The following is a 16,571-nucleotide window of genomic DNA, read 5'->3' as shown; positions in this document are numbered from 1 at the left end:
GGATGAGATGCTCCACAATCACCTGGAGTTGGACGATGGATTGTGGAGATATTTACGTCCAGTGCTTCGTGAATCTGGACTTTCGCTTCTCTTTCTCGTCCCCTGTTGCAGTGCAAAGCTCGTGTAGTTTCGTTTCCTGGCTTCCTCACCTCCGCTGATGCTCGGTCACAGTGAAGTGTCTGTGCTGGAATGTTCTGTGGCTCGATGGCGATCAAAACCAAAGCCCCTCGCTCCTCATGGACAGATCTGTGTGTTATGCATGATCCCCTGAAACGTGGGTTTGAAGGATGCACATGCAAATCTTCAGTATATTACATAATGTGGCTGTGGATCTGAAGTAGGACGCATTGTTCTACATATGTTGTGCTTATAGACACGAGTGAAGGAACCGTCATGCATTACATATGTGCACCAGAGGACATTGTGGTGCACGCTCATATAACTGAGCTGCTGAAATGAAACAAGCTAGTGTTTCAGCAATAATTGACTATTAAATAGTTATTATGCTTTGTTCTATTATCGGTTCACCTACAAATATATAAGTTTTTGAATCAAACATTTCTCAGACTGTCGCAGAACCCAAGGTGATCTCTTTAGATGTCTTGTTTTGTCAACAGCTTCCTAGATTATCTATCAATCTATCCTTTATCTTTAAACCCAGTTATTGACTGATATGTACAAAATAATAATGTAACTCAAGTTAATTATTACAGGTGTAACGATGCATTATTCACTGTTTTATCACAAGTTATTAAAATAATAGATTCATCGATAGTTAAAATTGGTTAGTTGCTGACTGGATAATCAGCGGTTTAAAAACGGTCGCACAGATGCATTCCTACAATATTATACATTAAGGAACCGAGTGACGAAGATGATTTTTTTGATGTATTGATCAGTCGATCGCTTTGGTTAATTTTAAAAATAAATAAAGCCAGAAATTAGCTGGCTCTCTCTTCTTAAATACAAGTGATTCATATTGCCGTTATTATACTCTACTATTGGCTCTAGGCTGTTTTTGGAGATCGCTTTGGGTTCCAGGAAAGTGTGAAGGGTTTTTTTTCCAGTGTGACCGACAGAGGAAGTTATTTATTTGCTCTATGTCCTCTTGGTTAGTTTGTGGTAGAGAAGGCTCTGTTGCATATATTTTACATGCTTACTTGACGGAGAGTGTATGTGGCTTTGAGTCTGTAAAATACAACATATACTGTACGCACAGTATAAACAGAAGTGAACACTACTTTTAATTGTATTTACATTACATTTAAGATTCAAAGGTGTAACCAATAACTGCTCAGTATTTGTGTTTTTATCTTCCTGACGTTTGATTTCTATCTGAGCAACAGTAACACAAACAAGGTCAATTTTAAAGCTGCAGCTCATTTGCAGAATTAACATGTGTTCACTTATCTGAGCGGCTTGTGCAAAAAATATGACCTATGGCTGCCAGGCTCATTAAAGTTTAACTTGGTAGCAAAACAGCTGTTATTGTGCAAGAGAGAGCAGATATATCTATAGACAGCCCAGAGTAAAGGTCAACTGTGCTGTGGTGCTGATGTTGGAAAAAATGGTTGCACGCTGCCTGTTATACACTTCGGATTGATGTCGTCGACTTTATACTCAGTCGCCTCGTTAATCCTGGCTTATGAAGTCTGTTGCCAGGCTGAAATATAATATGAATGTCATTTATCTCCAAAGCCACATCAGTGTATCGGCAATGTCGTGTTCACTCCCATCAGGTGCACCTCAGCTGAACCTGCAACCGTCTGCGTGAAGGAACTCACGTATGCACATACCAACAGAGTCAAACTTCTCCAGCCTCCTGCAGTGTGAGATAAGACTGTGTACGTAGGACCACCCATCGTTTTTATATGGAATGAAACAAGTGCACACACAGCGGTCACAGCAGTGTCATAACCACACAGCTCCCTGCAGTGTGGGATTGTTGTTGCCAAGGTCAGTCAGTGGTTGTTTTAGATACCGTGGACCGGGGCCAAGCTAAACCGACTGTGGTCCAAATCTCTCTGGAGTTGGACACACACTGTCGCGAATTTGCCAGATTCAGTGAGACTAATCCCAGTGTTATGTTCACACCTGTTTGAAAAAATATGTTTTTTTTAATCAGTCAGTTAACAAAGTACATATCTAGAGTAAGATTGGATAATCACAAGAATCTAACAAGGGCTATTATAACCTGCAATTATCATGCATATATCGAGTAAGAAGCTGGAAACCAAGAGTATTGACTCCTTGTTTACATTTAGCCAAAAAATGGCTTCAGGCAGTTATGTAATGTGGTGAGTGTGTAAATAGAGATGGTCTATTAGGTGACTGAAATAACAGAGAAGAATCATGTGTTTTGAATTCTATTCGAGAATCTTAGAGAGAAAGCAGCACAAGGGCAGTTTCCGTCACAATATATTTTAGGAAATAGAGACAACAATTTGCAGTACAATGTCTAAAAGCCCAACTTAATGTATGAAAACTGCTTTTGGTCCAACCGTCTAGAACCAAAGGATCATAACAAGAAAAAGACAAGTTATGAATTCTCACAGTTTAGAAGCTCGGCCATTGTTTGATTTGTCGACAAGTTGTTTCAGCTGTAAAAGAGAATTTCATAATAGGTTGCCCTCGACCAAGAATTGTTATTTGAAAGCGAACTTGCAGAGGTGAAAGGGGATTTTCACTTATTTCAGTATTACTTTCGAAAGTGAAAAAAAGTGTGTTTCCTTTTAATCTATGTATATATTTTTTTTATTATTGAACAATTTCTCATCAGCATTTTGGCCACAATTTGATCACATGATAGTTTTGTGGTTAATCCCAATCAGGATAAGACAATGTGATGATATAGTGTGAAGTAGTCTTTTTGCCAAGATATTTATTTTTTCTTCTCTTTTTGTTCATCTCTTGTATGTCATTGCAGATAATACAGCAAATATTTGAGCATTTGCATTTTGACATTTTTGGATTTCCAGTTTGAAGAAACCCATTGATTTGTCAGGAATGTAATCTACTGAAGTTAACCAAAACTAATGTTTTGTGGCCATTTTATCTATTAACCTTTCTCAATTGAATTTCTGCAATATCACCTCATATGTATTTATTAAAATCTACATCTACATGATTGAACATTTAATCAACCCCTTAACAAAAAGTTCTATTCCATAAGAGTTGTTGTCATGTAACATGTCACTAGTCATTGACCAGGTATTTGTTATGACATACTGAAGAAGCAGAAGGCAACAGCCTCACTGTATAGAAGGCAGATGGAGAAATCCTGCCCTGAGCAGCTGAAGTAATCGGAGGGTGACAACGTGTTCTCAGTCGTTTTAAATCCAGAGCTCTACTGTACAGCATCTGCTCAAGCCACTCGAGAGATTGCACAGTGATGAAAGTCACATGACTGTAAAGATGACTCACGTCATAGCCTGAATCTGTATTAACCACTGCACTAGTCACAGGATCTTTGCATTAGGTTAAGTCTGTGTATATCTGTTGGAAGATATATTCAGATATAAGTGTGATGGGAAAGCTCCAAGAGGAGGGGTTTCTTTGATACAAGGAAGAAAAAAGAAGAAATACTCACAAACATAACCAAATGTATATTTAAAAATAACACAAGTGAATGGAGAAACTGCAGTTTGTCTGGATACAAGTAGCCAATGCATCAACGTATATAAAGTATGTCTATGATATCCATAGTGCTGAGCCAAATCTACATTTAACTATTTAACTTTGTGGATTGATCAAAAATACATGTAGCTAGATATTGGTCACAGTCTCAGCATCGTGTCTCTTCAGCGCGGTTTTAGGCAGACTGATGTTAATGCGAGTGCATTGGCTAATAAATTAATTTGACCTTGACGTCAGGAGTAAAGCTTCCCTGGCTTCAGTTTGGAAGTAGTGCAGCTTGGCAGGGATCGGTAAGTCGGAAACTGTTTTCAAGCAGCAGACCCACTGATCAAACCAAGCCCACACTGACCGGGAGCCTTTCAGGTCACGTTAGTCAAAAAGCCATTGCTTACCTTGTTTAATTACAAAAAAGAGATGCCTTACTGAGGCTACCCTTAATTGGTTGTCTTTGGCTTTTGGGTAGAACCAAATTTTAATATCATATTAGGACATTTCTTTTCTTCTCATATTAACAAGCTGTTTGATAAAGGGTAAACATAACATCTTGCATCGGTTTTATTAAACTATAAGTGTTATAACTTCTGCAGTGCATCGGCTGGAAATGCTTCTTCTTGGTGGGCGTCTGATGTCAGATGGAAATGATGCTGATGGTAGTTGCAGCTGGTCTTTCCAGGTATGAGTTTTAAGCGAAACTGAGTGAGTTTTGAAAACATCTGCTCACGGGAACAGTTTGTACCCAAACTGCAAACTTAGGCTCATGTTTCCTCATAATGAGAAAACCCTCTGGATTGTAGTATATACAGATTATAGAACTCAGTGAGAAGGGGGTTGTTAGTTGTCCAGTTTAGTGACAATTGAGATTGACCCTCATCACTGTGAGTGTGTCTCGCCAACCAGGCAAACTGGCTTGTCAACCAAAAACACTCGTAAGTTAATTTCTCATGAAAAGCCTGACACTTAAATAAATTACAAATGTAAACAAAGGTGACAAAAAGCTCTATTAAGCTGTCAGTTCCTGTATGCTCAGTGAGATGATCCTTCAAACTGCACTGTCAGTCTGCTTGGTAACTGTTTGCCTGCTCCTCTGCCTGCTCATTTGTTAGTGTTCTCTCACAGCTGCTGTGTCGGTCTATTGTCTACACACAGACACGCGCACAGATGGAAATGACAAGACTTGCACGATGCTGTGCAGTCTATTTGTTCAGCCATAATTGAGTCCTATTCAAGCATTTATATACTGGCTGTTTACTCATGATATTTAACAACAGGCTTGAGATTTCTTCATTGATTATCTGTAGTCTCACTTTCGTATGCCACCACCGCTGCTTCCATGGAGCTGTGAGGCACCCGCTGTAGAGATCATGACGACAACAGATGGAGAGGGATCTCTTTTTTAAAGCAGCACAGACCGAAGCCTTCTGGCTTGTATTCCAGCGTGCAGTGGTCTGGAAATTTCCATCAGTGTGGGACGGAGCAAGAGGGAGAGGTGATACAGTTTCAATACTAAATCCATGTAAATGTCACAGACGAGGCTCTGCTAAGGTATCACAAGTTGGTAACGCACTTAACCCAAGATGCACAGACGATGCTGCGAACTGTATGTTCTGTGTTGTGAATCACGCATCATGTAATTATCGAATGTAATAATAACATTTGCTCCACTCAGGCAGGCTAAGAAGATTTGTTCTGTGTCTTTATATGAGGTTTTATATTAATGTGACTAAATACATGGATTTATAAGTTTTACTTTAAAATGATGTCAACTCACTTCCAAAAGAAGGGTGTGTATGATCTAGGGAGAGCAATTTGAGAAAATTAATAATTTGATATTCAATTTCGGCTGCAATTTGGGGTTCAGTATCTTGCTAAAGGACACTTTGGCATGCGGAGTGAGGTGGGTATCAAACCGTTGACCTTCTGGTTAGTGGATGACCTGCTCTACCTCCTGAGCCGACAACTGACTACCTGAAATGGCCTATTCCACGGAGCCATCCATGTTGCCCCACTATGTTTCTACGGGAGCCAGAACACTGGCTGTAGAGTATGGCCCTTTCACATTTTTACAATACCTAAAGGCCACCATAGGTTCTCGTAGGTTTCTTTGAAGCATTGTTGGTGGAACAAAACCTGAATGAAGCCTCTATTTAGTGCTTCTTTTTAAACCTTCAAACACCACAATGCTTTGTCATAGTAGAGACCTTCTTTTGACTCAGGTTTATGACTTTCCCCAGTAAGTATGAACCGTGTGACTTCAATGGACACAATTTCGTAGTTAAATGTGACCTCTGAAGTGCCAACAGCAGTAATTGTATGCAGATAATTACAGTTTAAGTCCTGTAAAAAGATTAGAGGATCATAGAGGGATACTCACGATAAGAGCTGCACTGAGGCTTTACAGATGTTGGACATCAGCCTTGTACATGAGGTGGTATTTACAAGGACATGGGGTTTTTAATTAGTAGAAGGCCAAATTGTTAAAAATAGCCTTTTTTTGGGGCAAATTATGAAAAATACTGTGTGCAGCAAGAAATTTCAGAAGAGATTTAATGTGAGGAATAGTAATGATCAAAATCTTTTTTATAATAATCCACAAAAAGTCTAAAAAGTTGAATTGCTTCAAAAGAAACATCCACAGAAAGAGTAAAGAACCTGCGTGACTGTTCACACCAGATGGCAACCAAGCAAACTTGATGCAAATGTCCCAAACACAATGCGGCCTTGCCTCCACTCACCATAGTTGCCAACACAGAGCCGCACTTGTTTCCACTGTAGGCGTCCAAGCCGTTTTGCAGTGTCACAGTCCCCGGAGGCCTGTGAAGAATGAGTCTTACTGTGCAGTCCTCCAAAACAGCACTTCTATGTGATGTTGGCCCTTGTATTAAATGCTGTGGAGAGGTGACAACAAATGGTTGGGGCAGGCAGGACTAGGATTAACTGGAGTCTAGAGAAGCAGGAGTAAAAACGTCGTCCTTCTACGGCAGATGCTAGGAAGAAGGACACTTTACTCTGAAAGTGGAAGTGAGTGGGAGCAGATGACCTTTAGCGGCAGAAGGCTTTGGTTTTACGGAGGGGAAATTGTGCCCTATATGTTATTGTGAGTTTGCTGGATAAAGCGAAGGCCACCAAGGAGTTTTTTAAAAGCAGTAGATTAGAGTGCAGTAAATAAACAAAGAAAAATTAAGAAAGATACTGCACCTACTGATTATTTTCTTGATTTACAATTTGGTCTTCAAATAACAGCAAACACTAAAATAGTTCCGCAACTTCAATTGATTGATTTATCTATTTTTGCAGCATTTACAATGATAAATTCCCATTACAATTGCCCAAATTGTTGTTTGTTGTTTGTCTCATTTGCAGTTTAGAAAATGGTAGTGTTCAAAATACATAGGCCAGAACAGGTTTAAAATATATAAATAAAAAATCTGAACAGTTAATCATCTATGAAAATGATTGCTCATCAGTTTTCTGTAGATCAAGACATTTTTTGTCGGCTACGTAAAACATTTTTTTTTGTCAAAGAAAAGCGATAATGATTTCCCTTTCCTTTTTCCTGCTGTCCAATCCAACATTAAAAAAAATCTTTGAGAGTCATCCTTTTGTGGCTTGCTCTGCTGGATATTACATCAATATAAAATAAGTGGAGGACTTCTTTTCGTTTTCAGGGTAGGAGATAACAAAGCTGAAAAAGCCCACGTCCCCTGTAGACCATGTGCTTATTAATTTATCACTGACAGGGCTAGGCAGGGAGGAGCAGCTAAACTAGGCTAGGACAGTGAGCTGCTGTTACTGACTCAAGGGCAAACACTGGCATCTCTGCCTCTTTCTCTCCTGATCTGATTCTCCTTACCTCAATTCATCTTTCTTTCCTGTCACTTCCTTTCTCCCCGCTGCTTTCTCTCTCATAATCTCCCTCAACTTTTCTTCTTTCTGATGCTCTTCTATTCCCCGTATCGCTGCCACTCCTGATGTATTCCTCCATCAGTCTGCATCCTCGCCTCACAGCCTGACTTGACCTGCTGATGTCCGCCTCCATGAACCACTTCATTATTTCAAAACCAATGCCTGACCCACAAGTTTTGAATAATAAGTACATTAAATAAGTACTTTGTGACCATAAACTAAATTATTTATTAAGCACTTATTCATAGATTTATACCTCAAACTATGTCCAACCCTGACATTTTCTTCATTTTATGATTAAATTAATAAATTAAATCATGTCTTAATATCACAGAATTATTTCTGTGACATAGTGTGATGCTGCAATGGAAACGGTTTGGACATATTTCATTTTAGGCTGCTGAACAGTTTTCAATCTTCAATGGCTTGGTCTCATCATTTTCCCATTCATTATGCATTTAAAAAGTTATTCAAGGATATAAAATAATAACTGATGGATACATTTTTTCAGGGATGTAGATAAAATAAAAATGTCATGGTTTGGATTATTGCAGTTTTTATGATGCCCCGTTAGATGTGAATTAGTCAGTTGGTAAAACCTACTGACTGTTATGCAAATGAGAGACTGCACTGATGAGATTACATCTATCTTGAGTGCATTGTGAAACGCTGCAGATAGACAAGCAAATGAACAGTTCATATTTAAAGTAGATACACAAAATATGCATAAGATTACCTAGAGGTGCAGGGCATAACATATTTTCTATCATGTGACATGTCTGTGGCGGGGGCTGTCATTTTGTTCAAATTGACTTGTATGACAAAGACCTTAAAATCTAAACTGTTGCACTGCTAAACAGTTTCATGAACTTTAAAATGTCAGTGTGTGGTTTGACAAACACTATTTTTCAGATAAATACATGGACAGGAGGTAATGGTTGAGAGACAGGGAGACCGATTGGCTCAGATTAGCGTTAGCATCTGGAAAATGTCTAAATGCTTCAATATTATTCAACTCTGGGAGTAGGTTTGGGTTAATAGAAGTCAGAATATTACAATCTTCAATCTTAATCTTGCACTTGTAATGGTCATCGAAAAAAAGACCTGTATTGTGCAATCGATTAATTGTTCCATTCACTTTTTAAACAATAAGCCCCAAACTATCATTATCTTTATCTTAATACACATTTTCAGATTGGTCTTCACATTTGGAAATCTGTATAGGACTTGCAAAGCTGAATACAGCTAATTTATTCTAGGATTTAACTGAAAACGCACACACAAATTGAGATATAGTTACATAACTCTACTCACATTTATAAATAGTTTTGCTACAATATTGGCCCTGAAATCAATCGCCACCTTTGGTGCACTGCCCTAGTTAAACAGAAGAGCTTAGTGCAGATAGGAGACAGCTTAAAATGTGAACAGGCAGGTTTTAGGTCAAGTTTTACAATCACTAACCTCAGGGTTTGTTAGGTGTGTGTGTGTGTGTGTGCATTGTTTTAATAGAAGGTGTATTTCCTTTCTGTGTTTAGACCACAGGCTTTATTTGCAAACCTTTGCCGTCTCAACATGTGGGTGAAGTGCATTCATAATAGGTCATTGGTCGGAGTGATTATAAAAGGTTAGATGTAGGTTATAATAATGCAAATCTCTCTAACCTAAAGTTAGCTACTCAAATGTGCCCCTCTTATCTAATCTATCTCATCCCCCTTCTCTTATTTTTTTCTGGAACAATAAAGACAGGCACAACACTTCCTGAAGCCAAATAGTAAAAACCTTGGCGTCGCCAGGCTTGAAGCTGCAAAATGTATATAATGAAAACACTGCATCAACGTTAAACAAAACCTTCATTTGACAAAGGTTATTCATAGACTTTCTGTCTAATGTTTGAAAAAAGTTAACACGGTTTCCATGAGGTGACACATTAGGACTAAAGTGAATGAGTTGAGGTTTCAAGTTAAAAGTTCCCTCCTATTTCAACATTTAAAAACACTTTTTAAAGATACAACACTCTTAAATAAAAAGTCCTGTTGGGAGAGTTTCACTACACACTACTATTAAAGCAGGTATGAATCTCACAATTGTGTAGCTTGTTAAAATGATTTACTTTTGGAGTTAGGATTTTGGAGTCGAGTAAATCTAGGCTGCCTGATTGAGGAGATGATTCAGTCCAAGGTCTAACTCTGCAGTAAAAATGTCGGGAGAGGTTTGTTTATTTCATCTGTGGCAGAAAAACATGGTTTTCATGAGCTTGCTGGAATCCTGCAGGCTACATTGTGTTGATTGAGTCAAAAAGACGTAATGCAATCGTCTTGAAGACATTTGTAAGCCTAGCCACATTAACATATTATTCAGCTACTGGTGTAGGAGCTGGTGTCCTCTAGTCTTTGAATATAATTTTACCCTCAAAATGCAATGTCATGTTGTCATTTGTCACATTCACGACACGGAAGATAAAGATTCAATTCACATCTTTAATTATAGGGAAGAGATTCCTTTCTGTTTGTCTCTTCATACTTGGTCTGTGTGTGTGTGTGTGTGCGGGTTGTGGGGTGTGTGTGCTTATTTGAATGTGCCAGGTCATGCTTATACTGCAGAGTAAACGGAAATTGCTCTGTGTCATGATCATGGGATCTAAGTGTGAGGAATGGACCTGACAACTCAATATTGGGTATATATATTCATCATCTCATTTATGGTTTTATGACTTTTAGGCCAAAGGACAGAGTTCTCTAAGTTCACCCGTTGCTCAGAGGGATTGCTTGTTTTACCGTTTAAACATTTTAAGTAAACAGATAAACTGGAGATCAGGGTTTTAACATCATTGTTTTTCCTGGTGGGGATGGAACTGAGCCGGTGTGCGGTGTACCAGGCCCGGGGCAGACACCCAGGGAGCCATGCAGAGCTCCTCTAAGTCCGCTTGCATTGTTCATTTTGGGTCTTTTAATACATGTTGGACCATAAAAACAGTTTTTACTGGCTCCGTCAGTAATTTACTGCTTCTCTCAACCCGAGAGCGTCCTATCATCTCCTCTGGCTCTCCATACTTTGTCTAAATTAAGGAATTCTGTTGTTTTTTACAGTCTGAGTTTACACGTGTGCTCGATGACCGAGCACCAGACTCACCTCGCAATCCTCTATGCAAGAAAAACCTTGATCTTGTGAAGAGAGAAAATCTTTTCTCATTTCTTTTAGGATTTATCTCTTGCAACTGATATATTAAATAACTAGATAGATTCTATTCAAATTCGTTTTGTTACCCCTGGGGTTCATAGGGGTTGCTGCGGGAATCAGGTCAGTTTTAACTTCAGATTCCTGCTGTCTGACCTTTTTTCTACTTCTACAGATTTTAGCTGACCATGACAGTTTGGTCAGTAATAGTGAACGAACTGTTTCACTGCTTTGAGCTCCGGCTTTTGAGATTGAATGTAAGTTGGAGGAAATATTTTTATTTATTTAAGAACTGAAATGTTTCATCTGATTCATCTGCTAATTAAGATAGGAACAGATTTTTTAGTTCATCTATTAAAATCGAAATTATTTTTCCAATAATGTGCGAACATGTGAGTGGTCAACAAAGAGCAAATTATTCTGAACACAGTTTAATGTTGTTTGCATTTTTAATTGAATCTCCCCTTGTTCACTTTTGTACACTGTGTTGGTCTCATATTCTCCTCGGTCCTCTTTCCCATTTGGACCTCAAGTTGTACAAGCACTTAACTTTCCCTTTTAACAATGTCCCTCATTGTTGAGCAAGAGGCCGTCAAGCATGATAGCTGGGATTAAGACACCGAGACGGACAGAAAGAAACCCAGACAGCTACTCTAGACTGTTCCATTACTGACCAAATCCTTGCTACAGAGGCCTTTTAGGGTCAGTTAGCAGACGAGGCCCTGCTTTGGGAACATTGAGTTCACTTATCTTCCACTGTCATGGTCCTCATCCGTCTGATAAAACTCAAATGTGTTGAGCCTGGCAGTAGCAGGGCCACATTTGGTTAAAAGTGTATGCACCATGGTACTGTGCTACTTAGAAAGTCAACAAGTTGTGACTTATCATTATTTTATTCTATTTGACAAAGTGCTATAGATTTTATTGTTGCTCAGTTCGCTGAAAGCAAAATGCTCTGTTTGTTGTACCTTTTTGTTTCAGTGTTTAGGGCTCTGACCCAACACAAGAATTTCAGCACAAAAAGCTGGATTTTTTTCTCTGGCTTTTAAAGAGGCTTATACCCTAACAGGACCAGTTCAGTTGGATTTGGAAAGAACAGAGGCTGAAGAATGCCTTTTAAAGGACTCCGCTAACTTTGTGAGCAAACATAATACTCCCAAATCCCAGATTTACTGATGCTAAGTAAAAGAAAACACTGAAAGTAAAGTGGGAAAATTGCAGTTGCACTGGAGTTGAATAACCAACATATTTTGGCACTCAGTAGAGTCCATACACTAAATTCAACTTAATTAAATTCAGCAGCATAGACACACAGTCGCATACATTTTTTTCCATCAGGAGCCATGAATAATTCCCTGTGAAATAGTAAAATATTGGTGAATTTGCAATGTAAAAGAAAGTGATTTAAAAAAGTCACTGCCTCTGCCCCTTACATTCGATCCACCCTAAAACTTTTGGGTTCTTTCTTGCCCCACATCCCATCCAAGTTTCGTGGAAATCTGTCCAGTCGTTAAAGTGAAATCCTGCTGATAACCAAACACAACAAACAACGGACAGGGGTGAAAACCTAAGCTCCCTGGTGGAAGTAATTCAAATTTGTGAAGGATTTGAATGAGTTAGCCTTCGGATTGCTGAAAAAAACAAACAAGGTAGTGCTTGTGAAATGACTGGTGAAGGCAGGCACAAGTTTCATTCATTATTTTCTACACCTGCAGGATGTTGATCCTTCCCTTAAAGTAGCTCAGGTAATGACCATGCTGATCAAACACCTTGAAGCTGTGACTCGGCTTCATCCGCATGCTGATGAAACAAAGTCCAACCTGCCTACTCTTGCCATATTGTTTGTGTAGCAGTGAGTCATATGAATATATAGGTTACATATGAACAAATCTCACGAAGCAGCTTGTAGTTTACAAGCAAAGGAAAGTGTAATCTGACCCTACCTTTCTTTACTGAAACATGATGAGGTTAGCAGACAATTCTGCCTGAGCTTTACATAGATTACACTCCGCCATCGGCATAGTGGTGAGTAGATGAGTGCATTTTCATTTCTGGGTGAACTATCCCTTTAAAAAAACTTCCCTAACATTTTTGTTCTGTGTTGCTTTGGCGACAGCTCTGCACCATCACTGCTGGGGTTTCACTCGTCTCTGGAGCTATTAAGATGTGAGAATTCACAATCGACCTTGGAAATATACATTTGCACATAATATATTGCATAACATTGTAAGGGTAATATAAAAACTGTTGGTTGTAAACGTTTGACAGACCATTTTATGATCTTCCTGATAAAATTGTCATTTTAACAAGCGTTTGGTTCAGAATCACATCTGCCACTTAGCTGGAAACAGAGAAACGTGGCTTCCGCTAAAAGCTGTAATTCTGAATCGGCGCCTTCCCACAAAACTGGTAATAACATTTACTGTACTTAAAAGGTCATGGCCAGGATTTAAGTTTTACGTGAACCCAAAAAAGGATTAAAACTAATGTTTATTTTAGCACAAGGGCTTAGTCGGACTGAGTACAAAAAAAAAATATATATATATTATTTAATTTTAATACCAAATAAAAGTGTAGGACAATAACGAATGGTTAATGATTTAGCACCTTGCTTTTCCTAAAATAGCTGCTTCCTGATCTGAACATTTTAAATAACTTGCATGGATCACATTATCTTGAGTTTATAGCTTTCACACCTCGGCACAGGGGTGTATTTACATGTGGTTTGGCCTAAACTGTCCAAAAACGTGCTAGTTAGTTAGTATAATTAGTACAAGTTCTCTTACTTGTCCCTGTTATCTGATAGAGCATTGTTTGAAGAGCTTCGGGTACTGTTATGATTTATTGATCTAGCACTTTCTGTAAAGATAGATGCTTTTGTCTTTGCCCTTTGAAAGTTTTGAGCAGGGAAAGGAACAGATACTTTCTGAGCTCGATATATTTCTTAACTCCGCTCACCTCTACTCCTCTGCTCCTCCTGACGTAGAGGTGATGCAAAACGTCTGTAAGTAGGTCAGATGGCTTGTGTAACATGCAGCATGAGGATGAATGAAAGAAGAAAGGGACACAAGAGGAGAGGACGGAGTAGAAAATAAAGTCTTACTCCAGTAAGAGGAGAAGGGAATGAGTATAACACTTATCCAGCCCCAAACTGGTGCATGTTGAAGACCATGGTTCCTTTCCAGCTCGTTACTGCTTAATGTGAGTGTTAAATCTGTACAAAATACAGCTTTTCTAATTGAAACGGTAATTCAGACTAAATCTAAAACCAATCTAATATAAATATGCTCAGATTTGCATTGACCAGCACAAAGTTGATTGAAGTGATTGTTTTCATCTGCATTTGAATTTGAATTTGCATCTGCATTTATTGTTTCATTAATTTTCTTCTGGATACTTTTTAGTTTAAATTTCTATATATAAAAAATATCTAGTTAAGTTAAAAATTAACTTGATAATCAAAGGAGAGTATCTGTATTCATCCACACTACAGACACACAAACCAACACAAAGTCACCCTTTACAACTCACACAAACTCTTAATCCACACACAGGAACAAGTTCTTAAGAAAACATGAGTGCACATAGTTTATTTGTTGTTTCTCTCTCCCTGACTCAAATGATCGATCTGTTTTGAGCAAGAAACTCGTTTTCACTCTCGACAGCCTCATCAAGCACACACATAGATATTCACATGTATGGCAACCTCAAGACATCAATGCACAAACATGTTCTGAAGTGGCCACAATTAACATAGACAACCCCCGACCCACACAGTCAGATTCAAAGGGACAATTTATTTCAGATGGGCATGCACAGACATGTATTTGGACACACACACACACACACACAGGCTCAGCTTTGGAGCCTCGCCTGTGTTAGTTTAATTATTGTGTTCAGTCCTCCAGCTGACTCTTTGGCAAACTGACATCTCAAGCCTGGGAGTAAGAGGATGGGATTAGAGAGCAAGGAGAGGAGAGAAATAAAAGGGGGGACATGACCGGTACAAAAGAAAAAAAGGGACCATAGCAAATGGAAAGCCAGGAGGATGGGTCCATGACACAAAAACCAGGAGAAATCCAGTGCATTCTTTTTTAGCAGTGAATTACTTCATGACTTCAGTATTTCTCAACTCCTTGAAGGATACACTCTAACGTAAAAAGACGACTCATTTGTAAGTTTTAATTGGTTATATTCTGATACACATTTAGTTTTATGTGATGAGTCATTGTTGAGCCAAATGTATGTTGTGTCGTCCCACGACTACATGATTTTTAAAGTTGGAGGATTTTTGTACTCTGATTCCATATATTCACCTCATCGTCTTTGTGGTTCAAACCTTTCCCTGAATTTGTGTCTCCGGTGACCAGTTTGTGAGAAGGTATTTTGACTGTGGTTTACAAAGTGTTTTCTTGATTCGTTGCATTTATTCCTTGAGTTGCAGTTGCTTTAATGAACTGTTTAGAATATGGGTTAGCATCGTCCTTGTGTAAACAGCCTGGAGCTATTATGAGAAAGAGCCATAAGCAGTTATTTTTAACCCTTCATTGTATAATCTCTAATTCATTTCAGATGCAGTGGCGTGTGTTTGTGTTAAACAGCACGGCTTGTAATTCTTTCTTGGACATTCTGTTGATATTAGAATTTCTGTGAATTGGACTCTTTCTTGTTCAAACAGCCAGTTGGCTATTCTGTCGTCCAAGTTGGAAGAAAGTTTGCGTTCGACTGCCTTACAGAAGAACTGAACTTGCTGGTTTACACAGATGGCATGGAAGTAATTATCTGTGGTGCCCACATGATGTTGCAGCTAGTGTCTGTATTGGCCGGGTCTATTATTATTCTAAGTTGTAGAGTTGGTGTTAATGCTCAATTCAAAAGGCCATGTTTGGCCTTGCTGTTTATTACAAAAATAAATGTATTTTATTTACTTTCAATACTTTTAAATTTTTTGCTGAAATAATATAAAGAATGTAAGTATCTTTTTGACTCAAAATTTAAAAGAAGAATCGGAAGATATGCAAACACGTTAAGAGATGTTTATAACAATATAAATACTGTTACTTACCAAAATCCATGTTTTCTTTTTTTCTCAACCCTGTCTCCACCTTCACACTTTCCCCCTCTCACTTCTGCCTTCATCTCCTTCCTTTACTTTTCTGTGCACTCTCTCTCCTCTCTCTGTCTGTCCTCAGTGCAGCTACACAAAGTCCTGCTAGAGGATTTGCGGTCTGTCAATGAGGAACTACCGGCTGATCTTCTGCCACAACCTGAAGCAGCCATAGATGATTCAGTGGTTCTCTGGCCAGGGGAGGAGAGGATAGGATACACTTTCACTGCTGCACGGTGAGTTAACACACACAAATACACACACAAACACACACACACACCGACTCACACATAGATACAGAGGCAGAGGTGGAAACACTGCAGCAGGTGAAGTTGAGGTATTGTCTCACTCAAGTTGACAGACCGGTTGGAAAAGAAAAACTCTACCGTCTTAAAAACATTGATTGGCCATAGACTATGTATGTGATCCTAGGCCTATAGACTTTCCCTTTTCTCAGACACTTTAGCATAAACTCAGAGAACTTGTTCATTATTAACAAAATGCTAGTATCTCTCTGCTCTTAAAATAGCCTAAAATCTTTACTAGCATCGATTCCACAAGATTTGAAATATTTGTTTAAGATTCTGCTCCCTGTTGACATGATTGCATCACAAAACTTCTGCAGATTTGACAGCTGCACATTCATACTGTAAACTCTCATTTACCACATCCTGGGGATTCAGATGTGGTGACTGTGGAAGCCACCGTGAATTCATTGTCATGTTCATCTTTAGATTACCTTTGGTTT

General features: G+C 38.7%; 1 protein-coding gene across 5 annotated transcripts in view; it reads left to right on the top strand.

Moving 5' to 3' along the window:
* The first annotated feature begins 1,823 nt into the window (after positions 1-1,823).
* The window catches only part of fam13b (family with sequence similarity 13 member B), a 62,768-nt gene continuing 48,020 nt past the window's right edge, over positions 1,824-16,571 (top strand). For 2 of the 5 annotated variants that reach the window (XM_053428392.1, XM_053428393.1), the window contains exons 1-2: positions 1,824-1,844; positions 15,909-16,059. The gene's annotated coding sequence lies outside the window, so the exon portion shown is untranslated. The remainder of the gene's footprint in view (positions 1,845-15,908; positions 16,060-16,571) is intronic. The other 3 variants (XM_053428394.1, XM_053428395.1, XM_053428396.1) reach the window with 2 other exon arrangements.

The sequence above is a fragment of the Pleuronectes platessa genome, chromosome 8, assembly GCF_947347685.1.
Source record: "Pleuronectes platessa chromosome 8, fPlePla1.1, whole genome shotgun sequence".
NCBI lineage: Eukaryota > Metazoa > Chordata > Actinopteri > Pleuronectiformes > Pleuronectidae > Pleuronectes > Pleuronectes platessa.
The sequence above is the reverse complement of the archived record's forward strand: the minus strand, read 5'-3'. Positions and strand labels throughout refer to the sequence as shown.